Source organism: Choloepus didactylus, chromosome 12 (assembly GCF_015220235.1).
Source record: "Choloepus didactylus isolate mChoDid1 chromosome 12, mChoDid1.pri, whole genome shotgun sequence".
In the NCBI taxonomy this organism is placed as follows: domain Eukaryota; kingdom Metazoa; phylum Chordata; class Mammalia; order Pilosa; family Megalonychidae; genus Choloepus; species Choloepus didactylus.
This window is the reverse complement of record NC_051318.1, coordinates 37,865,726-37,890,882: the sequence shown is the minus strand read 5'-3', so window position 1 is coordinate 37,890,882 and position 25,157 is coordinate 37,865,726. Positions and strand designations below refer to the sequence as shown.

Sequence of the window (25,157 nt, the reverse complement as noted above, 5' to 3'; positions counted from 1 at the left end):
TTTTTCAAGGGGCCTTGAAGACCTGTTCGTGCAGCAGCCCCTGCCCTGGGGAACCTGCCTCAGGTGGCTGGGACCCCACCCTGTGTGCTGCGGGGGGTGCTCCCGGGGTCACCACTGTTGGGGGCCAGGGCTCTCAAGCTCACAGGCTCTGCTCTCACCCTTGGATTGAGTTGTGGGGTCACTGAGGGGCCTGGGCCCCTGCCACCCAGAGCCCAGAACCTCATCCTCCCAGAGTTCGGCACAGAACACTCCCACATTTGGGGATGGATGAAGATCGTACAGATGCTACTGCCCAGTCACTGTTCTAAGAGCACCTGCCCATGGCCTGGGGTGGGGAAATGTAGGGGTTTGAGCCCAGGGACCACCAAGTTCAACACTGCGGCTGCGGCTGCATCATCAGGTGGACGGACACTCCCGGAGGCGGGAGGGAGGGGAGCCCACCGGGCATGTGTGCTGCACGGTGGAGCCCGGGCTGCCCGTCCAGCCCACAGGCCCCACGTCAAAGACCCGCAGCGAGCCACCTTCAGCCCAAGGCCTGGGAAACGACCTGGGATTGCCTCTTCAAAGTACTTAAACTTACATAAAGATTACTCCAGACAACAAAGGATTATCCAATATAAAGTTACCTCATCTACAGAGAGACAAATTATCTATCTAGACGAAACTTTCCTACTATTGCACGTCACTAGTCATTAAGAAAGTATGTTAAGCAGGAAAAAAGAGTGAAACAAATGGCCCTTTGCTTGTCATTTATATCCAGTTTTATTTGCAATTGGTTGGGAGCACGGAGAACAATCAGCAGATGCACCCGTGGCTTCCGGCAGCCGCCTGCCCTGGAGCCTCTCCCGCCAGGGTCCCCGAGGCCGGCTCGCACCCAGTGCCGCCCTGCGTGGAGGGCGCAGCGGGAAGTCCGCAGGGCCCGGTGAGCGCCCCGCGCGGCCAGCAGCAGGGAGCCGGCTTCGGCCTCTCGCAGGTGCTTGGCCAGCGTGTCGGCTTCCCAGCGCCCCTGCTGGAGGCTGGCCAAGAGGTGGTCCACCACCCGGGGATAGTAGGGAGTGGAGAGACACTGCACCAACAGTTTGGCATCCAGGAGAAGGGAAAGGAGTTCTTGGTCACAATTTGAATCATCCACCTTCCAGAAATAAGACAGGCAAACAGGAGAGAGTTATGTGTTAGTTCTTCTCACCATCACACTCAGCACACACGTCTCTGGGCTCTGGGTCCTCCCCGCCTTCTGCCTCGTCATCACACAGAGCTTGACCTGGCCTACGAGTGACTGCTCCCTGCTCCATAAAGCACAGGACGGACACGGACATCTCTGAGAAAGACACGGGCAGCCAGGCACACCTTTTAACGTGAGAAAGCACAGCCAGTCCAAAGAACCTGCCCAGAAATGCTGCAGCAGCTGCCAGATGCCGCGTGCACTGCACACATCATTTCACTGTGTCCTCCCAATCTGACCCGTGAAGCCAGCACTTCCACCTGTCGATGTGACAGCTCAGGAAAGGCGGGTGTGTGAGAACCTTCCTGATGGTGGTCAGTAAGTCACAGGGCCAGCACCTGCACCCACCACTTCACGTGGCTTTCACCACAACCCATGTTCCTCAACCCGTAACCTCTTCCATAGGTACAGCCATGTGAAAAACATTCTTTTCAGAACAGGAAAACCTTTCTTCCTACTCCCTTGAGAAAGTCAAGCATCCCTCTCTCAATTCCAAGATTAGAAATAGGACAACCAACAGTGGGCACTTCAGTTGTTCTTTCCTTTAGCCTCCAGGAAGTTCAGGCCCAAACTCACCCTTTACAGTAGGGTGTTATCAGCACGTTTGCCTGTGGGTTCTCTGTACTGCCTCTCTCTCTCTCTCTCTTCTTCTTAGTTATGAATATTTTCCTCTGATACTTAACTTGTTTCTCTATTTGCTCTGATTGTCCACGTTCTTGTAAGCAATCAACACTGAACAGATATCAAACTTCAGAGTTTCTCCTTTATATTGGGGTGTCATAAAGCAGCGTCTGGACTGGGGCTCCTTAATGCCACATGCATTTTTAACTGTTGTGTTCTTGGAAATCACGTGGCATTTCAAAGGCAATTGATTAACCTTTAGACACTATATCATAAAACTGTACACAGTGTGCTCTTCCTGCATCTGCTGACGGGAGGGAAGGCTACAGCAGACGAGAAGGACAAGAATTAAAGCACAAGGAGTTTATGAGAAGAAAAGTTTCAGTGCACAGCCACACAGCTTCTCCCTTTCCCACAGCCCACCGATCCTGTAACTCGGCCTAAGCGCACGTGCCACAGCCATTGTCTTGGTGGCAAGTTCTTCAGCTCCCTTGGCCAAGCTGCCTCCTGCCTCCTCCCACCCCCAGGCCCTCCTGGGTGCCTTTTCAGGCTGTGCTCCAGGAATCTCTGTCTCTCCTGCCAGCCTGGGAGATTCTTGGGTCACAGAGGTTCTATCTTTCTATTTCAGCACCCAGTCAGCTCTGTCACAGTTCTGCAAACCACACAGTGCATGAGGAAGACCCTGATCTCTGCAGAGACTCCGAAGAGAGTCGGCCTCCGGAACAGAGGGGGCCTCTGCAGAGCCTCAGTGGCTGTCCCGTAGCCTCGCGGTATACGAGGACATCCACACACAACTGGCCTGTGACTCAGGAAGACACCTGGGTTAGACTCAATGCAGCTGTTTTGTTTTAGGGGCTGGAAGGTAGGGGAAGCACTGGTGAGAAAGACCAGCTTTTCCACTCAGAGGGTGAGGGCGTTAAGCCCCGACTGGGGGCTGTAGCTCCGTGCAGCCTGCCTTCTTTCCGTCAACCTGCCGTCCTGCTCTCCCCCTCCGTAGCTATCTGGTGAAAACCTCAGCCTGGCAGGGAGCCTGCCCCACCACAAGCATCTTCCACTGCCCGAGCCCCTCCACGCACTGGCCCCAGCTGGACGCTCCATCTCTAAGCCAGAAGACATCCCTTTGAGGCAGCCGTGACCTCAGCCTACAGACGAAGAAACTGAGGCTCGGTGTGGTCAACGTCACGTGCCCAGTGCCACCCAGCCGCCAGCTGGTCCTGCACCAGACAGCCTCACTCGTCTGTCCCGGGCTTGTGTCCCCAGACCAGGACGCCGGCGGCCACAGGGTAGGGGCACAGCGGGACTGAGGAGTGAACGCACGAATGCACGAGTGACGGCAGCCAGCACCCCTCGCCCAGCCAGCCGGCCCCATGCACACATCTGCACCCACAGAGGCACGCGAGGCCCCTGAGGGACCTGCACACTGCTATTCTGGTTCACCCTTGGAACGAAGAGCCCCTCCACCTGACCTCTGGGAGGGAGCAGTGTGGGCAGGAGGCCGCGGGCCAGGGGCTGATAAGATACACAGAGAAAAGGCTCAGGGCCCAACGCTGCAGGGCAACACTTCCTCGGCTGCCCGGGATGAGTCTTCAAGCTAACTGTCCCCATGTCTGTGTGTCCTGTTGTTTTAGCCTTTTCCTTGAATGGGCCATCTCTTCCCCTTTATTTGTATGATCTGTGATCTTTCGGCATCTATTTTGATGCGCTAACTCTGAAAGTCAGTCTCCCCCTCCTGCCTATGGTTTTGGTGAGGACGGGCAGTGTGCTGAGTTTCGTCAGTGCTCAACCCAGTTTATACGGAACCTTTAGAACAGACTGTGGTGAACCATTCAGCTCTCAGGTTTTCCCGAGCCTGTGTCTACACCTCGGCATCCACGGTAACTTTCATAAATTCCCCTCCAGGAAAGAGTCTCCTCCCCCCAGCTCCTCCCCCTGGAGTCCTGGGCTATGCTCTTTGTTTCTATATAGTTTTTCCTCCCTGACAGCTGAGGTAAGCTCGGCTCCACCACCACACTCCGGTCCAGCTTTTCACTCCATCTTTCTGCCTGGGTCTGTGCCACCTTCACCAGCTCAGCTTTCCCTCTCCAGGCAGGCTTTCTGTGCTCAGTGACCTCAGGGCTAGGACGAGACCAGAACATTGAGTCTCTCAGGGGGCCCCATGGCATCGATGTAGCAAGATACCCACTATTTCTGTTTAGGTGCATCAGTAATCAGACCCTTGGGACCTGGGCTGCAAATATGTGTGGTTTACCAAAAAACCACAGCAGGCTAGTCCTGCTTCATGGAGCCACTGGGAACGTGCTCACTGCTGTTGGTCTACGGGGCCTAACAGACCTGAGTTTGAATGCATATGGGTCACCAAACTGCCGCCATGGGTGGACTGGTTGTGAGAGACCTGCACTAGACCTGCTCGAAACAGGGGACCACAGCAGTGAGGTGCACAAACTGCTGTGCAGATCTGTTGGGGGAGAGGGCACCGTTTCAGTTTGCTAAAGCTGCCACTATTCAAAATACCAGAAGTGGATTGGCTTTTTCAATGGGGATATTAGGTTGCAAATTTACAGTTCTAAGGCCATGAAAATGTCCAAATTAAGGCAGCAAGGGGTAGATACTTTCTCTGAGGAAAGGCCAATGGCATCTGGGGTTCCTCTGTCACATGGAAAGGCAAGTAGCTGGCTCTGCTGAACCTTCTCTCCCAGGTTTCAGTGGCTTTCTCCAAAATGTCTCCAGGCTTCTGTCTCAACTTGTTGTCCCAGGGACAAACTCTGGATCACTTCTCTTAGCTTTTCTGAGTTTCTGTTGGTCCTCCTTGCTTCTCCCAGGGGCAAACTCTGGAATACACATCCAAGCTTAGCATCTCCAAGCATCTGGGTCTGTGCTGGCTCTGAGTTCTCTCTCTCCCTGAGCTCTCTTAAGGACTCCAGTAAACTAAATCCCACCCACAACTGGGTGGGTCACATCTCCCTGGAAACAATCTAATCAAAACATCCCACCCACAATAGGTCTGCCCCCAGAAGACTGGATTAAAAGAACATGGTCTTTTATGAGGCACATCACAGTTTCAAAACAGCACATGCAAGGACTGGTAAATTTGTCCTGTTGCTCTCCAGCCGTATTTAGGCGGGGTCTCCCCTCAACCCCAATTCAGCATGTGTTGAGCTGTTCTCTAGTCTCAATCATCTCTCAGAGTTTTGACGGAGTTGATTTTCTCCTTTAATTTTGCTGTTTCTGAGGGGGAATGTTACCAGGACATCTGATACTGGCATCTTGATGACATCCCACCTATCCTAACTTATAATACCACAGATGAAGATGACTTTATCCTGTTTTTAACATGTATGTAAATGGACATATATGGCATGCATTCTTTTTAATAAACATCTTTATTGAGGTATAATTCACATACCACAAAATTCACTCATTTAAATGTCCAATTCAATGATCTTTAGTTAGTGCAACTACCACTACCTAAGTTTTACATTATATTACAACAAGAAACACCACCCCATTAGCAGTCAATACATATACACACTCTCCTCCACCATCAGGCCCTAGGCAATAACTAATTTATTCCTTGTCTCCACAAATAAACATATTTGAGACATTTCATATTAATGTAATCATAAAACATGTGGTCATTTGTGTCTGGCTTCTTTCACTTAGCTTAATGTTTTCAAGATTCATCCATGTTGTAGCATGAATTAGTACTTCATTTCTTTTTCTTGCCAAATAATATTCCATTGTATGACTATCCACGTTCTATTATCCACTCATCAGCTGATAGCTATTTGGATTGTTTCCACTTTTTGGCTATTATGACTAATGCTGCCATGAACATTCATGTACATGTTTTTGTGTGGGCATATATTTTCATTTTTCTTGGGTATATACATAGGAGTAGAATTACTGGTCATATGGTAACTCTGTGTTTAACAATCTGAGGAGCTGCCAAACCGTCTTCTAAAGTGGTTGCACCATTTCACATCCCCACCAGCAATGAACAGAGGCTCCAATTAGTCAATATCCTTGCCAGCAAGGGTTACTGCCTGTTATTTTGATTATAGCCATCCTAGTAGTTGTGAAGTGGTATCCCACTTTGGTTTGATTTGCATTTTACTAATGACTAATGATGTTGACTCTCTTTCCAGGTACTTATTGGCCATCTGTATATCTTCTTTGGAGAAAAAGTCTATGCAGATAGACTTCTTATTTTAAAAAATTTTTACTGATACATATTCACAAACCTACAATCCACCAAAACATACAATGGCTTTTAGTATATTCAGAGTTGTGCATTCATCACCACAATCAATTTTAGAACATTTTCAGTACTCTAAAAAGAAAAACCCTGTACCCCTTAGCAGTCACTATTCCTTCTATCCTTCCCCATCCCTACATAACCACAAATCTATGTCTGTCTCTATAGATTTATTTTCATTTACACTTTTTATAAATGGATTCATACAATATATAGTACTTTGTGTCTGGCTTCTTTCACTTAGCATAGTGGTTTTTAAAAATTATTAGTATTTTTTAATTAGAGAAGTTATAGGCTTACAGAAAAGTCATGCAAAAAATAGTGCTCCCATAACTTCCCTATTGTTGACATTTTGCATTATTGCAGCCTTGTTAAATTGATAAAAGTATATCAAAATAGTACTATTAACTACAGTTCATAGTTTACATTATGTATATTTCCCCACATACTACCCTATTAACACCTTGTATTAATGTTGTATATGTTATAATCATGTAAGAACATTCTAATACTTGTACTATTAACCCCAGTCCATCATCTATAACAGGGTTCACTTTGTTGTACAGTCCTGTTTTATCTTCTAAAGTTCATTCTAGTAACATACATAATCCCAAACTTCCCTTTTTCAACCACATTCACATACACAATTCAGTGTTGTTAATTACACTCATAATAATGCACAACCATCGCCACCATCCATTTTCAAACCTCTATAATCAACATAAATAGGAATTAAGTACGAATTAAGCATCAGCTTCCAATTCTCTGCCCTAATCTATTCCCTGATAACCTATATTTTAGATTCTAACTCCATGAGTTTATTTATTATAATTTGTTCATATCAGTAAGAACGTGCAATATTAGTCCTTTGGTGCCTGGCTTATTTCACTCAGCTTAAAGTTCAAGTTTCATCCATGTTGTCGCAGGAATTAGGACTTTGTTCCTTTTTACAGCCGAATAATATTCCATTGCATGTATATACTACATTTTGTTTATCCATACATTGGTTGAGAGACACCTGGGTTGCTTCCACCTTCCAGCAAATGTGCATAACACAGCTATGAACATCAGTGTGCAAGTGTCTGCTCCAGTGCCTGCTTTCAGTTCTTCTGGGCATATACTTAGTAGTGGGATTGCCAAGTTGTAAGGAAATTTTATACATAGCTTCCTTAGGAACTACCAAACTGTCTTTCACAGTGGCTGCACCATTTTACATTCCCACCTGCAAAGAACGAGTGTTCCTATTCTTCCACATCCTCTCGAAAATGTATAATTTTCTGCTTTTTGTATAGTAGCCATCCTAGTGGGTGTGAAATGACATCTCACTGTGGTTTTGATTTACATTTCCCTAATAGCTCATGATGTTGAGCATGTCTTCATGTACTTTTTATTCATCAATTTTATATCCTCTTTGGACAAATGTCTATTCAAGTCCTTTGCCCATGTTTTAACTGGGTTGTTTGCCTTTTTATTGTTGAGTTGTAGGATTTTTTTAAAAATAAGTTCTGGATATTAAACCCTTACTGGATATATGATTTCCAAATATTTTCTCTCATTGAGTAGGTTGTCTTTTCATGTTTTTTGACAAAGTCCTTTGAGGTACAAAGGACTTTCAGTTTTGAAGAGGTTCCTTTTATTTATTTTTCTTTCATCACTTGTACTTTGGGTGTAAAGTCTAAGAAACCGGGTCTTTGATCCATTTTTAGTTAATTTTTATATATGGTATGAGATAGGGGTACTCTTTCATTCTTTTGCATATGGATATCCAATTATCCCCACACCATTTGTTAAAGAGACTATTCTTTCCCAATTGAATGGACTTGGCAGCCTTGTCAAAAATCAATTGTCCAGAGGTGTGAGGGTCTATTTCTGACCCCACAATTCAATTTCACTGGTTGATATACCTATCCCTCTGCTAGTATCATGCTGTTTCAACCACTATAGGTTTGTAAAATGCTTTAAAGTCAGTAAGTGTGATTCCTGCAACTTCATTCTTTTTAAAGATGTTTCTGGCTATTTGGGGCCCCTATCCTTCCAAATAAATTTGATAATTAGCTTTTCCATTTCTACAAAGTAGGCTGCTGGAATTTTGATTGGGATTGCATTTAATCTGTAAATAATTTTGGGTAGAATTAACATCTTATCGATAGTCTTCCAATCCATGAACATGAAATGTCTTTCCATTTATTTAGGTCTTCTTTGATTGCTTCTTGTAGCAATGTTTTGTCGTTTCTTGTGTACAAGTCCTTTATATCCTTGGTTAAATTTTTTCCCAGATATTTGATTCTTTTAGTTGTTATTGTAAATGGAATTTTTTCCTTGATTTCCTCCTCAGTTGCGCATTACTTGTGTACAGAAACACTACTGATTTTTGCTTGTTGATCTTGTATGCCGCCATTTCACTGAATTCATTTATTAGCTTTGCTGTTGATTTTTTGGGAATTGCTACATATAAGATCATGTTGTCTGCAAACAGCACAGGTTTTGCTTTTTCCTCTCCAATCTGGCTGCCTTTTACTTCTTTTCCTTGTGTAATTGCTCTGGCTAGAACTTACAGTACAATGTGGAATAACAGTGATGACAGTGGGCATCCTTCTCTTGTTACAGATCTTAGAGGGAAAGTTTTCAGTCTTTCACTATAGGGTATGCTGTTAGCTGTGGGTTTTTCAAATATGATACATGCCCTTTATCATGTTGAGGAAGTTTCCTTCTATTTCTATTTTTCTAAGTGTTTTTTTATCAAGAAAGGATGCTGAATTTTGTCAAATGTTTTTTTCTGGGTCTATTGAAATGATCACTTTTGTTTCCCTTTGTGTTGTTGATGTGATGTATTACACTAATTGATTTTCTCATGGTGAACTGCCCTTGCATACCTGGGATAAAAACCCACTTGATCATGGTACACAGTTCTTTTGAAGTGCTTCTGGATCTTATTTGCAAGTATTCAGTTGAGGATATTTGATCTATATTCATAAGAGAAATTGCCTGTAATTTTCTTTTCTTTTGGTATCTTTATCTGGCTTTGGTATTAGGGTGATGTTGGCCTCACAGAATGAGTTAAGTAGACTTCCCTCTTCTTCAATTTTTTGGAAGAGTCTGACCAGGATTCTTATTAATTCTTCTTGGGATGATTGGCCGAATTCCCCTGTGAAGCCATCTGATAACTGGGATTTTCTTTGTTGGGAGGTTTTTGATGACTGATTTATTCTCTTTGCTTGTAATTGATCTTCTATTTCTTTTACAGTCAGTGTAGATTGTTCATGTGTTTCTAGGAATCTGTCCATTTCATCTAGGTTGTCTAATCTGTTGGCATACAATTATTCAGCGTATCCTCTTATAACCCTTTTTATTTCTGTGAGATCAGTAGTATGCATCTTCTCTCATTTTTTCATTGTCAGTCTAGCTAAGCATTAGTCAATTCTATTGATCTTCTTAAAGAATCAACTTTTGGTTTTGTTAATTCTCTCTATTGTTTTTTTATTCTCAATTTCAGTTATTTCTGCTCTAATCTTTGTTATTTCTTCTTTCCTTCTGCTTTCTTTGGGGTTAGTTTGCTGTTCTATTTTCTAGTTCCTCCAGGTATGTCGTTAGGTCTTTGATTATTACTCTTTCTTCTTTTTTAATGTAAATGTTTAGGGCTATAAATTTCCCTTTCAGTCCTGCCCTTGCTGCACACCATAAGTTTTGAAATGTTGTGTTCTCATTTTCATTCATCTGAAGATATTTACTGATTTCCCTTGCAATTTCGTCTTTGATTAACAGGATGTTTAACAGTGTGCTATTTAACTTCCATATATTTGTGGATTTTCCAGTTCTCCACCTGTTATTAATTTTTGGCTTCATTCCATTATGGTCAGAGAAGATGCTTTGTATGACTTCAATCTTTCTAATAATTTATTGAGACTAGTTTTGTGGCCCAACGTGGTCTATCCTGGAGAATGATACATGTGCACTTGAGAAGAATGTATATTCTGCTGTTCTGGGACATAATGTTCTATACATGTCTGTTAGATCTAGTTCAATTGTCATATTTTTTCGGGTTCTCTGTGTCTTTTTGATCCTCTGTTTAGATGTTCTATCTCTGGGAGAGAGTGGTGTGTTGAAGCCTCCCACTATTATTGTAGAGACATCTACTACTCCCTTCAGTTTTGCCAGCATTTGCCTCATGTACTTTGGGACACCTTTATTAGGTGCATAATGCAAGTGGCATTTGTCCATTTTATTTGCTAAATGTCTGGGGATGATTTTTCAGGGGATGTCTCACTTCACCGTGTTGATGATGTCACCAACTTGTTCACTTTTCCTATTTTTTCATTGGGATACCTGTTTTCTTATTAAGTTGTATGAGTTCTTCATATATTCTGGATACAAGTCCCTTATAAAGTAATGATTTGCAAATATTTTTTCCTAATCTTTGTGTTGTCTTTTCACTTTCTTGATGGTATTGTTTGTAGCACAAAAGTTGTTAGTTTTGATGAAGGCCAATTTACCTATTTTTTTCTTCTGCCATTTATTTCTTTGGTGTCATATCAAGAATTAGCCCAAGTGCATGAAGACTTCTGTAGTTTCCTTCCGAAAGTTTTATCATTTTAGGACTTACTTTTAAGTCTATGATCCATTTTGAGTTAGGTTTTGTATGGTGTGAAGTGGGGGTCCATCTTCATTATTTTGTGTGTAGATACCCAGTTATCCCAGCACTATTTATTGACGGTATGTACTGGCTTCTTTCTCTCAGCATTATGTTTGTGAGATGCATCCATCTTGCTGTGTGCAGTAAGTAATTCATTCATTTCCATTACTATATAGTATGCTATGGCATTTATATAGTCTTGTAGGGATATACGACACTTCAAAAAATTCTATCGATGGGCATTTTCATGGTTCCTAGTTTTGGGCTATTACAAACAGTTTCTGTGAATATCCTAGTACAAGTCTTCTGGTGGATATATGCACTCTTGTGCCGTATTTAGGAATGAAATTTCTGGGTCACAGGTTATGCCTGTATTAAGTTTTAGTAGATACTACCTATGAGTTTTCCCAAGTGGTTGTACAAATTTACAGTCTTACCAGCAGTGTATGAGTCTTCTAACTGCTGGGAAACTTTTGAAGACAAACTAGAAGCTAAGAATCAAGGTAGTTCAAAAAGTAGAAAATCCAAACAAACACAATGTGGAAGTGGTGGATTTGATGACAACATGTAAGTTCAGTAAGATTTGACCCTGAGATTACAGTCATTCAAATAGAGAACACAAAATGCCAACTGCCTGAATGTATCTGAATGTCTACATAATAATAAAAAAAAATATTTAAAAAAGGGAAATTTCCAGCAGCTCCACTTCTAGGTATATACCCACAAAAAATAAAAACTCATGTCCACCCAAAAATTTGTACATAAATATTTATAGCAGCACAACCAAAAAAGTGGAAACAACCCAAATGCCCATCAACAGCTGAAGAAATGAAGTACTAATACATGCTGTAACATTAATGAATCTTGAAAACATATGCTAAGTGGAAGCAGTCAGTCACAAAAGAGCATATTTTGTAAGATTCCATTTATATTAAATGTTCAGAATAGGCAAATCCATAAAGATATAAAGTAGATTAGTGGTTGCCTAGGGCTTGAGGACATGGGGAGAAATAGCAAGTGAGGGGTTTCTTTTTGGAGTGATGAAAATGTTCTAAAATTGAATGTATTGATGGATGTACAACCCATACAACTCTGTGAATAAACTGGAGAAATCCAATGTAAAATGGGTGAGTTAAATGGTATGTGACTATATCTCAATGAAGCCATTATATAAAAAAAGCATTAATAACTGTATGGTTCCATTTATATAGCATTTTTGAAATGACAAAACTACAGAGATGGAGGGCAGACTGGCTATGGCAATAAAAGAGTAGCCGGAGGGACACTTATGATGGAACTCTTCTCTATCTTGACTGTAGTGGAGGACACACATGCATCTACATGTGATAAAACTGTGCAGAAGTATACACACAAACAAGTGCACATAAAACTTGAAATATGAATAAGGTCAACAGATTGCACCAATGGCAAAACCTGGCTATGACCTTGCACTACAGTTATGCAGGATGTTACCACTGAGGAAAACTGGGTGAAAAGTGTGAAAGAAATCTCTTATTATTACTATAATACATAGAAATTATATATTATGATAATATAATAATAGATTACCTTATTATAATATAATTATATAATAATGAATTATTCTTATTCATTTGTAATTTATTTCTTAAAAAGGAATGTGAATTTAAAATGATCTTAAAATTGAAATATATACACATATTTGAATAATAGAAAACTCTGCAAACCTTCAGATTGCTCTTTGTAGGATGCTAAAATCTGAGGATGTGTGGTGTTTCTGAGGGGGCACATTTTAAGAGCACAGATGGGCTAGTCTATGATGAATACTCAACTTAGTGTAGAGAAATACAATTAAGTCTCAATTCTGATTTCAATGAGGTAGAGAAGCAACTCGACAATTTATTCCTCTGGCTTTGATTCCTGCATCTGAAGAGCACAGACATTTTGTATGGTATCATCACAACCACTAGGTAAACTACCCTATATCTGCAAGTCAGTTTCAAAACTACAAGAGTCTTAGCAAAATGCTGCACATGCAAAGTACAGATGCAAAGTGTTATGGAGGTAAATTAGTGCCATTTAAAAACTGGTTGGGTGTCATGATATTCCCATTTGATTTCTTATTTTGACAGTCATTGGTGTGTGTGTGTGTGTGCGTGTGCGCCCGCATGTGCGTGTACGTGCAAAGACTAGTTAGGAGTTAGGGAGCCCAAGTTCTAGTTTCAGTTTTGACAGGCACATTTGAAATAAAGAACCCTTAAAATGAGAACTGATTTACTCATCTCTGGAATTCGGGAGCGTGTCAAGACAGCCTATACCAGATGAATACAGAAAGGCACTGTCTGACACATCGCTTTTACTCACAAAGAGGCCGCGGAAAGTCGAGTGGGGATGCCCAAGCAGTGATGCTAATCCAATGTATGGGTGTGGGAAAAATGCACTGAAAACATGCACCCCTATTTTCTCTTCTTCCTTGTTTCTCAGATTGACAAGGGAAAATAGGCTAAGGAAAAAAAACTCACTGTAATTCTACTTCGTGTAAATTTCTAAGGTTATACAACTTGCATTTTTTTTTTTTTAGCAAAAATAGACAAGAAGCCTGCCAAAAAACAAGTCCCCTCAGTTCCTTACTTCGGTCTAGTTCTCAAAGAAGTGGCTGTTATTTTGCTATTATCAGTAATAATGGAGTGTATTTACAAAATTTTTACAGAAACTTCTACGTTATTTTGAAAATACATCTAATAAATAAAGCCACTAGGTTTTGCTCATTTTGTTCATGATGTCTGTTTCCAAATACAATTATGTTATATTTTCTGTAACCATCTACATAACTTCCTGCAACTTTTGAAATAATGGGATACTACGATTAGGATTTTTTTTTACTTGTTTCACTCTGTATCTTTTGTCTTAAATGAAATTTTACAAATGTCTTTCTATTAATCCCACCACTGTCATGCGGCAAGTATGCACGTCTGTGCTGGGATTTTCCTTCCCGTTCTGGTGTCTAGAAGGTATCCTGTTATATTTTTCTATACACAGACACACAGACACATGTATATAAAATACAAACTTTAGTACACACACACACACACACACACACACACACACACACACACAAACAACTCAAATGGAGGATCTCCCCACAGAAGGGTTTTGGTAAGAATCATACAAAGTGCACGCATTAAAACACAACCTTTGAGCTGTCTAATTCTAAGGAGTAAAATTTAAAATGAGAAGTGAAAATTTCTTCCTTAATCATGATAACAAGATGGCCAGCCTTGAGGAAGAAATTTTGAGACTTAACCTTAGTACAGCATTCCTCAAGTGAAGCAGCTGCTTTCACCGGGGGCAGAAGTTGCCAGAGGAAACCAGAGTTTGAGATTTCAGATGGTGCCACCTTCTCACCTTTAACTGAAGCCCCCTAAACACACACGGAGGGAAGGAAAACCCACCTGAAGCTAAGTGCTCCCCAGACCCAAGTTTCAGACAGCAAGAGGACCAGCATTATTGATAGACCTGCTGACACGGCTGACTATGCTGACATTTTCTTAAAGAGGGACTGACATCCTGCTTCTCTAGAGAAACTGTTTGGTTCTTTGTCTTGTAACTTAACACCTAAGCAGCCTCAGGCTCTTGTTTGTGTGGACACCATAAGAAAGGCTTCTGTGGTCAAAGGGACTTGTGGTAAGGTAGTTTCAAATAACTAGTATTTACTCCTTATGAGAATGGAAATGCTAATTCATTTATCTGTAAGAAAAAAAAATTGCACATTCCACTGTGCATCCCTCAGCGACCCCCGCGATCTGCTCCGCGCCGCAGCGTGCACGCCCTCATCTCGGCTCTCCAGGAGAAGCCTCAGGGCGGGCAGCAGGAGAGAGCGGCTGAGCAGCAGCGAGCAGGGCTCCCTCACACACTGAAGGAGAAGTAAGGGTAAGCGGGTGGGACGTGAGCAAACACTTGCAATCACCAGCTGTCCTGGCTGCATATTTCCATACTTCTTCCTATTAACGTGTGTGGGTGAGTGTGTGTAAAGCACATATGCTGCCGTACTAAAGGGCGCTTGGAGCCTGCTTTGTTCACTTCCCAGTAAACTGTGAGCATCTTCCCAAGCTATGAGATACTCATATACGATACCACTTTTAATGACTCCACACTATCCCCCTCTATGGAAGGAGTCCTCTAATTTACTTTCCTAGATTCTGAGAGTCCTAGTTTCCTCACAAATAAAATGGAGGTAATTATACATACTTTGCAGGTTTGTTGATGAGAATTAGTTAATGAATATAATGTACAATCCTCAGCAGATAGAAGATGCTTAACAAATAGTAAAAACTATTTTTAATTATTAGTATTAACAATAACCAGTTAATATCTACTGCAGGAAAAGAAATCAGCATAATTAAATATTTAAAAACCTGTGAATAATTCTAACATCAAGGTGATCTGAATGCTTGATATATTTAAGATATTACATCTTGAAAACTATCTGTGGCCTAGAAAAATGGAAATGTATTTGGAACTCCATAGGTGTATTTGAATTGTATTCGTAGGCCTTTATCATACTGACTGAAACTGCCATGAGAGAGCAGGTTCTAATATGAGGCCACAAATGATAATCATTCATAATAAGAGTACAGAAGAATACAAACAAATCTGTGGAGGAGGCAGCAAGATGGCAGCATAGAGAGGAGTTGAAGTTAGTACCCTGGAACAACTAATAAATAACTAGGAACAACTAGCAAATAATCTGGAATAACTGCTGGGGGACAACCGTGACTGTTCACATATCATACACCAACCTGGATTGGGAGGAATGCCTGAGATCACAGAATAAAATCTGTAAGTAAAAACTGTGAAACATGCTAGGAACCCCCTCCCCACCATGGCAGGCTGAGTTACAAGATCTCACTGTGGTAGAAAGCAGCACTTGCTGAACAAGCAAATATACCTCAGTCCAGCTCCAAACGGGTTTTTAATTAACAAATGTGGAATGCTCAACACAAGTTACAACCCCCCAAAAAGTAGACAGGGGCTTTTAGTGACAACTGACCTTGAAGAACCAGAAGACTCTGCTGTCCTGGGAGGGGGAGCCCAGAAGACCACGTGTTACCTCTGGCCGATGAGTGAAATTGGTGGTCCGTGGACTGGCTCTGATGGGGGCTTTTTGTCCCTTTTTCTCTCTCTCCACTGAGTGGGTCAGTGGAGAAAAACTCAGACATTTTCAGTTCACATTGCTCTGACCCAGACAAGGGTGGAGACAGCAGAGTCAGAGACACAAAAAACCTATTTAAATGCAGATGATAGCTTCCTAAGAAGTGTGTCTTCCCTAAGAGGAAGGAGGTGGGCCCAGCTCTACTATCTGTCTTCCCTCCAGAACCAGATCCCAGAGCATGGGGGAAAACAGCCAAGATACTAAAGGGGCCACACCTTCTTATACCAGTCAGGAGCGACAGGCTGACAGGTGACACCTGCTCGGCAGGTTAGGAAAACCACAGCAGCTTGAGGCCTCACAGGGTGTGTCAATCTTCTAAGACACATCTGCAGGGTGATATACTTAAGACACTAAAAAAAGAAAAGCCACCAATCAAGAATCCTGTATCTGGCAAAACTGTCCTTCAAATATGAGGAAGAGTTTAAAATATTCTCTGACAATGTGAGAGTTTGTGAATAAGATACCTACTCTAAAGGAAATACTAAAGTGAGCATTACAGATAGATAGGAAAAGACATGAGTGAGAGGTTTCAAAAACAATTTTGAGTGATGGCAGCATAGCAATGTAAGTACACTGAGCAAAGATGACTGTGAGTATGGTTGAAAGAGGAAGGTGGGGAGCATGTGGGACACCAGAAGGAAAGAGGAAAGATAAAGACTGGGACTGTATAATGCAGTGAAACCTAGAGTGCTCAACAATTGTGAAAAAATGTACAAATATGTTTTTATGTGAGAGAGAACAGATGAATGTCAACCCTGCAAAGTGTTAAAAATAGGGTGGTATTGGGGAAAAACTACAATCAATGCAAACTAGAGACTATAGTTAACAGAAACATTGTATTATGCTTCCTTTAATGTAACAAAGATAATATACCAATGCTAAATGCATATAAGCAGGGGACATAAGGGAGGGGTATGGGACTCTTGGCCTTGGTGATGTTGTCTTATTCTTTATTCTACCTTAGTTTAATTTTTTCTTTCCTTTTGCTGCTTCCTAGCTGTCAGATTTTTTTTTACTCTTTCTTTTTTCTTCTTCTTTTGTCTCTCTACCTTCTTTCACTCTTCCTCCTTCTTTTTGGAAGAAATGGAGATGTCCTTATATAGACAGTTGTGATGGTAGTGAATACATAAATACATGACTATATAGGGAACCATCGATTGTTTACTTAGGATGGAATGTATGGGGTGTGAACAAAACCATCTTAAAAAAATGGGTTGATGAAGAAACCCTGAGGACATGATATTGAGTGAAATAAGTCAGACACATAAGGACAAATATTGCAGGGTCTCACTGATATGAACTAATTATAATATTTAAACTCATAGACAGGAAATATAAGTCACCAGGATATAGAACGAGGCTAAAGGATGGGGAGTGGTTGCTTATTATGAGCAGAATGTTCAACTAGGTTGAACTTAAGTGTTTGGAAATGGACAGAGGGGATGGTAGCACATTGTGAGAATAACTAACAGTGCTGAATGGTGTGTGAATTGGTAGAAAGGGGAAGCTCAGAGTCACATATGTCACCAGAAGGAATGCTGAAGGTTAAAAGATGGGAGTGTATAAAACAGTGAATCTTGTAGTGGGAAATGTCCATGATTAACTGTATAAATATTGGAAATCTCTTTCATGAACTAGAACAAATACATGACACTATAACCAGAAGTTAATAATAGAGGGGCATACAGGGAAACAAATATACTTATTGCAAACTATATACTACAGTTAGTAGTATTTTAACCTTCTTTCATCAACAGTAACAAATATACTATACCAATACTATGAGTCAATAATGGAGGGGGAGTGGTTAGGGGTATGGGAGGATTTGAGTTTCTTTTTTTGTGTCTTCATTTCTTTTCTGGAGTAACGAAAATATTCTAAAAACTGAAAAATAAAATAATTGTGGTGATGGATGCACAGCTGTATGATGATACCATGGGCAACTGATGTACACATTGGATCTTTGGATAATGGTATGGTATGTGAACAATCTCAAAAAAATTAAATTAAAAAATAAACAACAAACAAACAAACAAAAAAACCAAATCTGCCAGCTGCTCTTCCCTGCTGAGCCCTGCTCCGACGGTGCCCTGACATCAGCTGAAACATCGCAACCGTAACACCCGGTCAAGGACCAGAAGTAAACGCAGTTTCGTTACGTCAAGGCAAGGCCCTTCCTGAAAGAAGCAAGGCTCACCTCTCGCCATGGGGCTGATAACCTCCTGTGCTACTCAACAGTGGCACGCTGGAGGAAAAAATTCCGATCTATGACATCCTCACAATTCTACTGAATTACGAAGAGAAGATACAATAAAGATGACACAAAGAAGCTCCCATTTAAAGCAGAGGATGAAATGCTGCTTGGAATTCCACTCGATCGTGTTTCTTTTAGCTCTCACCTAACACATCTCTGCTGGAAATGAGCAAGGCCTTCAAGTTTCAGATCTGGAGGAGTGTGACAATGATCAGTGTCACCAGGGAACAGGCAGGTAAGGTATATAATGCAAGGATTATGCATTCTAATTCAGGAAGGACTTCCATGTGCCTTAAAGCACAAAGGCGTCTCACCAAGCATCTTGGCCAAATAGATAAGCATATTTTTAATCCAGGTTGCCACTATCAGGAGAAAGTATTTGGGAGGATGAGACATAACCCCCTGGCGCAGCAACCTGGCCCCGCTGCCGCCGACCGGCTCTGCCCTGCACCCTCCTCACACAGGACAGCCACCAGCACACAGCTGCCCCCCAGACTCTCCTGCCATGATGGAAACACTCCACATCTGTGCAGACCAATGTGGTGGCCACAGCCAGATGTGGGCATTCAGCTTGAGATGTGGCCAGCACGACTGAGGAAATGCTTTTTCTATTTTAGTGTTGGACGTGCAGCTACAGGGCATCAGGCTCTCTCACACCTCTGAGTGTCAGCCCACGATGTGATCTCCCTGCATCTCTGAGTAAACCCTGCCTGTTCTTTAAGCCTATGCTGAAAAAGGCCCAGGAGCACCCACTATGGTGGACTCAATCGTGCCCCCCAGGTGGGACACGGTATTGGTCTTGGTCCACATCCTGGAGGGTGTGGACCCAGTGTCGGTAAGATCTCTTCAAGGTGCTCCTTCAGTTAAGGTGGGGCCCACCTGGACCATGGGCTTTTATCTGGGTCACTGGAGTCCTTTACAGGTAGAGTGAACATCAGATGGAGAGAGAAGCCATGGGGAACACCCAGAAGCCAGAGGTCAACAGAACCAAGAGGAGAAAGGAGACAACATAGCCATGTGCACTGCCATGTGACAGAAAAACCAAGGTAGCCCAAAGACTGCCAGCCAGCCAGAAGATACCAATCCCAGGAGGAAGCCAACCTTCTGGCCTCTGAAACTGTGAGCCAATAAATTCCCACTGTTAGCCAAGCCACAGTGTGGTATTCAGTTTAGCAGCCGGGACACTAAAACATCCACCTTTTCTGCAATGGCATCTCTGCCCTAAGCAGGGGATCGGTAGATACTTTCTTAAGAGTATCTGTCAACTTGTATCCTTCTAATTATTCATCTATCTGCCTCACCAGAGGATAAGAATATTTTTCCTTCTCTGTATTCCAAACTTCCTTGTACATTCTATACAGAAAAATACCCATAGACAATCATTCAAATGCTCTTTGAGTGATTTGCAGTTAAACACCCCAGAACATACCCGTTCAGTAAATAAAAACATAAATATCCAATATGTAAAGATTTAAAGATTCTCTTTCTTAACTCTCACGTTTGCTTATTTAATAAGTTATCAGTAATTGGCTAACAATTATTTTTCAGCAATTTGTGATATTCAGAAAAAGCTTAACACTTGACTGACTTCTGCCTTAATGACAGTTTGTCAAATAACCTTTATACCTCTCTGAATAGGAATCAAGTACAGACGGGACACAACCAGGCAAAGACATGCAAGAATGGAGGAATTCATTTTGTGTGACTTATTCTGTATTTAAATACTATATGCTATACTAAGTTCGAGTTTTTTCCTGATTCCCAATTAGTTTATTAGGAGGCTTACAGAGGATTTTGGGAACCGCAAAACAGGTCCAGGGAGCAGACAGAACCGCAAAACACCTCCTATGATGCCTTCACAGCTCAAAGCTGGCAGAGAATCAGGACAAAGAAAAGCCACAACAGACGGTCCTTGAAGGTGAGGACCAGGTGGGCTGGGGCTCAGGGCCAGGCCATGCCCCTGCCGGGCGGTGATGCACAGAGCACACCGGGGATCATGGTGACAGGGAAGCCTGACCTGTGAATGGTCCCTCTACCCTCAGGTCACCATCCATGTACCCAGCACCCAAGTGGGACTCAGAGTCTGCGGCAGGAGCACAGGCCATGAGGTGTGCAGGGATTGGCAATGCAGGGCATGGCAGGTGTGCAGGTGCCACAGGGCAGCCTGCTGTCCTCAGTCAGCAGCAGGCCCTGGGACGTGACACTCTCATGCTCTGGTAGACCTGGTCATCCTGCACCCCCAGGTCTCCCGGCTCCACAGCTCCAGGTCAGCCGGACTCACGGCCCTGTTGTTCGTGCTGCACCCGGGACCACTGGGAGCTGCAGCCTCAGTCAGTGTATCTTCCTGAGTCTCCTGCTGTGCTGGGCCTGCAGCTCCATCTCCAGGGTGCTGACCGTGCGTTTAGCTCGATGGTCTCTACCGGTCAGCACTGCAGCTGCTCTGGGCCAGGCACCACCAGCCTGTTACATTCTGCTCTAACGTGCACTGTCTCCTTTGTTTTCTCCCCAGATCCACTGAGGGAGATGCCACCATTATCTCCACTGATGAGATGAGGAACATAGGGTATTGAAAGGGTAAATAGCTTGAATGCCATTTGATTCTAAAAATCAAGCTCTTGACATTGTCAGAAGTGCCTCAACCATAAGGGAAAACAATTAGGTTGAGATTTCGGTGCTGGGCAGTGAGCTGGCTCACTCCTTGTCGGGTGACGTGCCCCACACGACAGCCCACAGCAGCTGTGACGGCAATCCAGGCTGCGCCTCAGCAAGACCCAGGGACTCCAGGGCCAGTCGCAACCAGCTTAAACTTGGAATTCTAAATCTGTAAATGCCAGGGATCTGCTTTGTACCCCCACCCTGAATATGCTTCAACTATTTTCATGGGTATCAGCTGAGAACAAAACATAACTTTCAAGATTGTGGGACACATGACCCATGTGAAACATGACACCATCCTGCTGATAACATTTCCATCTGCAACACCATCATGGCCCTAAGTCAACAAGTGCCATGAGCAACAATGGAAAGTCACAAAAAGGCCTTTGGAAGATACAAGGAGACAAAATAAGATCTACAAATATGAGTGCTTAGTGTGGGATGGGAAACAGGGATGAAGAGAAGGGGCATCCATTCAAGTCTCTTGCCAACAGTTAAGCATACCCGCTTCATAAACCACCAAGCAGGATGACTGCAGGCATTGGATTAAAAACTCAAAACAAACAATGAATCATGGATAATTTTACAACCACAGTCATATAAAATATTATGAAATGCTGAAACTATGTAACTTGCAAATGTAGTAAAATAAACTTAAGACATTTTCATTTTGTAATAATAATGTCCCTTCCTTTATAACACTTTTAATTCACTATTGAGCATATTTAGCAATCAACAAAAATAGTACACAGCACTTACAAAGCTCTTTTCATCACAGTAGCCGAAAAAAAAAAAAAATCTACAAACGTGCCCAATTAAGAGGCAGAAGCTGAGGCAGTATAAGGGAAATGAAGGAAAGTCACTGTGGGGACAGAACTCCTGGAGAATAATTATTTTTCATTCCCTCAAATGGAATAGACAAGTAATAATGACCTACTTCAACATGGGGTCAGTCCAGTACCCTTCCCCTCACACCAAGATTATCATCGACTTACTGCCTTCGTTAAGGTGAGGCACAGAGAATCATGAGCTATGAGTGAGAGTAACACTCAGCTCGCTCTCCTTCCAAGCCTGCAGAGCTTGTGGGACAGACCCAGAGCAAGAGGAGGCCTCCAGGCCCACCCAGGCTCACCCCCCACTCTCGAGCTCAGAAAACAGCACTCCAGAGAGCCTGGGTCCCTGTTCTGGTCGCACAGCATGCTGGGAAACAGCTGGGAACAGAAATGGTGTGGTGCCCCATGTCCACAGGGCTCCTGCTGCTGCACTGGGAGGTCATTCCCTGACCTTGAGGTGCCCTGTCCTGCCCACCACACCTGGCCAGAGTGATCTGGAGCTACCGGGTGGTGGTGGAGGTCAAATGAGTTAACATAAGCAGAAGTGAGGCCATTACTACCACAACCCCTAGCCTTTTACAAAGCAACACAAAATCCTAAATAACGTGTTCCTAACCCTGATTCCACAGAACTAATCTCAGGACACTTCTGGTGACTGGTCCTGATCAAACATGACTCGGTCATAATCTCTATGTAAGGCAAATGTGACGGGTGCAGGGTCCCTTCTGATGCAGCGTCTGAACCGGGCCTCGGGTGGCCCTGCCTCCAGGTGCTCCCACCGTGGCAGAGCAGGTGGCGGGCAGCCAGGTAGCCGGCACGGCAGACACCGGGGCACAGCCCAGCTAACAGGTCGTTTCAGGCGGGCAGGATATTTTTGGTGATTGTGCTTTAAATATATTACAGGATAAGTCTGTCATTCCGGTGGTTGGAAGAGTTCTTTAAATGGATGAAATACTTTAAATATTCAATCAAAAAACACTTAGCCAGTCTCTCATTCAGGAAACAATTCATTAAAGGTGCATTCATACTGAGATTGTTTTCCTTGAGTGAGTACAATAAGGATTCAAAGAATCCTATTTACAATTTTATTTTCAAATTTATTTCATATATGGTAGAAACCTGAAACTAATTAATTTAGTGTCATTATCCAAAAATTTTAAAATATAAGATACGTAAATTGCTGAAATAATACATTGCTTAGGTCACATCCACAGTGGGAGCTGTTATTAATGTACTTATTTTAGAATGCATTATTTATACATACATATATCTATACACACACACAAAACAACTGTATCTGTGATAGCCAACTTATGTGATCAAATAGAGAACAAAGGTCAAATGGAGACGACTGAGTTTTTCCCATGTTCTGAATAAATATTATGGTTATACATTTTATCACAGTGATGTCAAAAGAAAGTATGTAAAAACCACAATGGCTGGTTTCCTGCTGAGAGGAGTGCTAGAGCTTACTACCACTTTACCAACAGGCGTGGCTCTGAGAAAACACGTGAACTGAAGTGTCCCCTTGGGACATAAACTTGAGTGAGACAGAAAAGGGCATCCAGAGGAATTAAAAACTGGGTTATAACCTCTGTGACTTGTTAAAGGAATATTGCTTTGGAGCACTAACAAAAAGAAAAATACCCCAAAGCAAACTATTGGCACTGCTCTTCTTCATTTGATCTGTTACAAATTTGAGGCCTTTACCAGTAATAACTTAAGCTAAATGTTCCTTAAGTCAGTGATATTGCTTATAATAAAAAAGGCACAGTGCCCAGGAAAGCCACTTGCACATCCACCTACCTCTGCAGGGAGCATCTGCTTCGTGCTATGTAAAGAGCGACAGATTTTCGAAACTTCCTCTCCCAGACCTTGCTTGTTCTCCGTTGTGCATCTGGTTAACATTGCTGTAGTTAGCTGCAACCACGGATTATTGCTTCTGTTGCTTCTAACGGAGAAAAATGCAAGGCATTGGAAATGATTAAAGTTATCACAACTGTAATAAGAAATTAAAAAAAAGAAAACACCCTACTTTTTGAAAAAAAACTTGGCAGCAAATTGCAGCTGGAATCAAGGAGGTGTGTTCGGTCGAGTCTCCTTGGTAGAAAGGAGAAAGGGCAGCCCGCGGTGGCATCGTGACTGTCGCAGCAGCGTGGAGGTGTGGGGTGGAAGTGGAGCGAGGACAGGCTTTGAAGCCAGGGACCAGGGTTCAAATTCAGGCTCCCTGACTTACCACTCGGGTGGCTCAGGTAAGTTACTTAAATACTCCCAGCCTAGTTGTATGGTTCTGGGAAAGCCACCCAACCCCTCGGGGCCTCAGTTTTCTCATTTGGGAAAAGGAGATTTAACATTTTCCTTGTCAAGTTGCTTTATTTAATGAATGACTTATGCAATTGTGAAGTTTCACTCTTAATAGCAGGCACATCTTATATTAACTACATAAATATTAGCTCTTCTTAATTATTATTATTATGGGACCAGAGCAGGACTAAACTGCCATTCTTTAAAACTTGTGCTATTTATTAAGAGTGTGTGGCTGCAGCACTGGATGCCAGACGCTGACCGACTAAGGAGGCCCAGCCTCGATGAGGCTTGCAAGAGCAGTAGCCACAGGGGGGTCACTAGGCCGTGCTTTCCACAGAACGTTCATGTCTGAGCTCAACTGAACCATCCACGAGGACAGCTGCACTGCTCATTTCAAGGCACAGACAGTTTGGGGGGTGGAGGGGGTGTCTGCCTGCCAGGAACCTTCTCAGGCTCCAGGACTCGCCCTCAGCCATCTTCTGCCACACTCTGAGCTCGGCCCTGGTCTTTCCTGACATGTCTCCAGGAGCAGCGAGGGCTGGGCAGCCCACAGAGCAAAAACCCATGTACAATGTGGCTTTGAAAACAAATTATCAAAAGATAATTTTCACCAGCCAGGAGTGATACACTGGATGAAAACTAAGACTCTTCCCTAAGTACAAGACTCTTACTTTTTTCAGGAATTCTCAGACTGAAGTGGAAAAACCATGGACCACCGTTTCTCAGACTCCAAGTTGGCCCTAGTAAGCTGGCAGTCCTGTGGGTCAAATCTCTTAGTTTTTAACCCTGCTGTATTGGCTGGCAATATCCAATGGTCACTCTCTTTCTTTCTCTCTCTCTCAATAATTTTGGAAGTGCTTAAGTCATATGTTGGATTGTGTGGGGTAAAAGTCCTCAAAAGCAGGTTTGAGAGTATGTCTTTAAATCATCCCATCACACCCTGTCCTGCGATGGGCAGCAATTTGAGACAGGAAAGAAGCAGAGATAGATTGTGGTGATGAACGCATAACTATGTTATCATACTGTGGACAGTGGATTGTATATCATGGATGATTGTATGGTGTGTGAATGTATTTCAATAAAACTGAATTTAATAAAAAAAAAAAAGACCCAGACAGCTTGCTTATTGCCATTATATCTAAATCTACTGATGCGTTGTGATTAGTTTGTGACTTCAACAAAGTCCTCT

At 42.7% G+C, this 25,157-nt stretch overlaps 1 protein-coding gene across 1 annotated transcript in view; it reads right to left on the bottom strand.

Annotated features, from left to right (window-relative positions):
- Nucleotides 1-711: 711 nt before the first annotated feature.
- The window catches only part of LOC119506814 (neuroblastoma-amplified sequence-like), an 84,150-nt gene continuing 59,704 nt past the window's right edge, over nt 712-25,157 (bottom strand). The window contains exons 8-9 of the mRNA XM_037799905.1: nt 23,468-23,612; nt 712-1,132 (exon numbers count right to left, since the gene is read on the bottom strand). The gene's annotated coding sequence lies outside the window, so the exon portion shown is untranslated. The remainder of the gene's footprint in view (nt 1,133-23,467; nt 23,613-25,157) is intronic.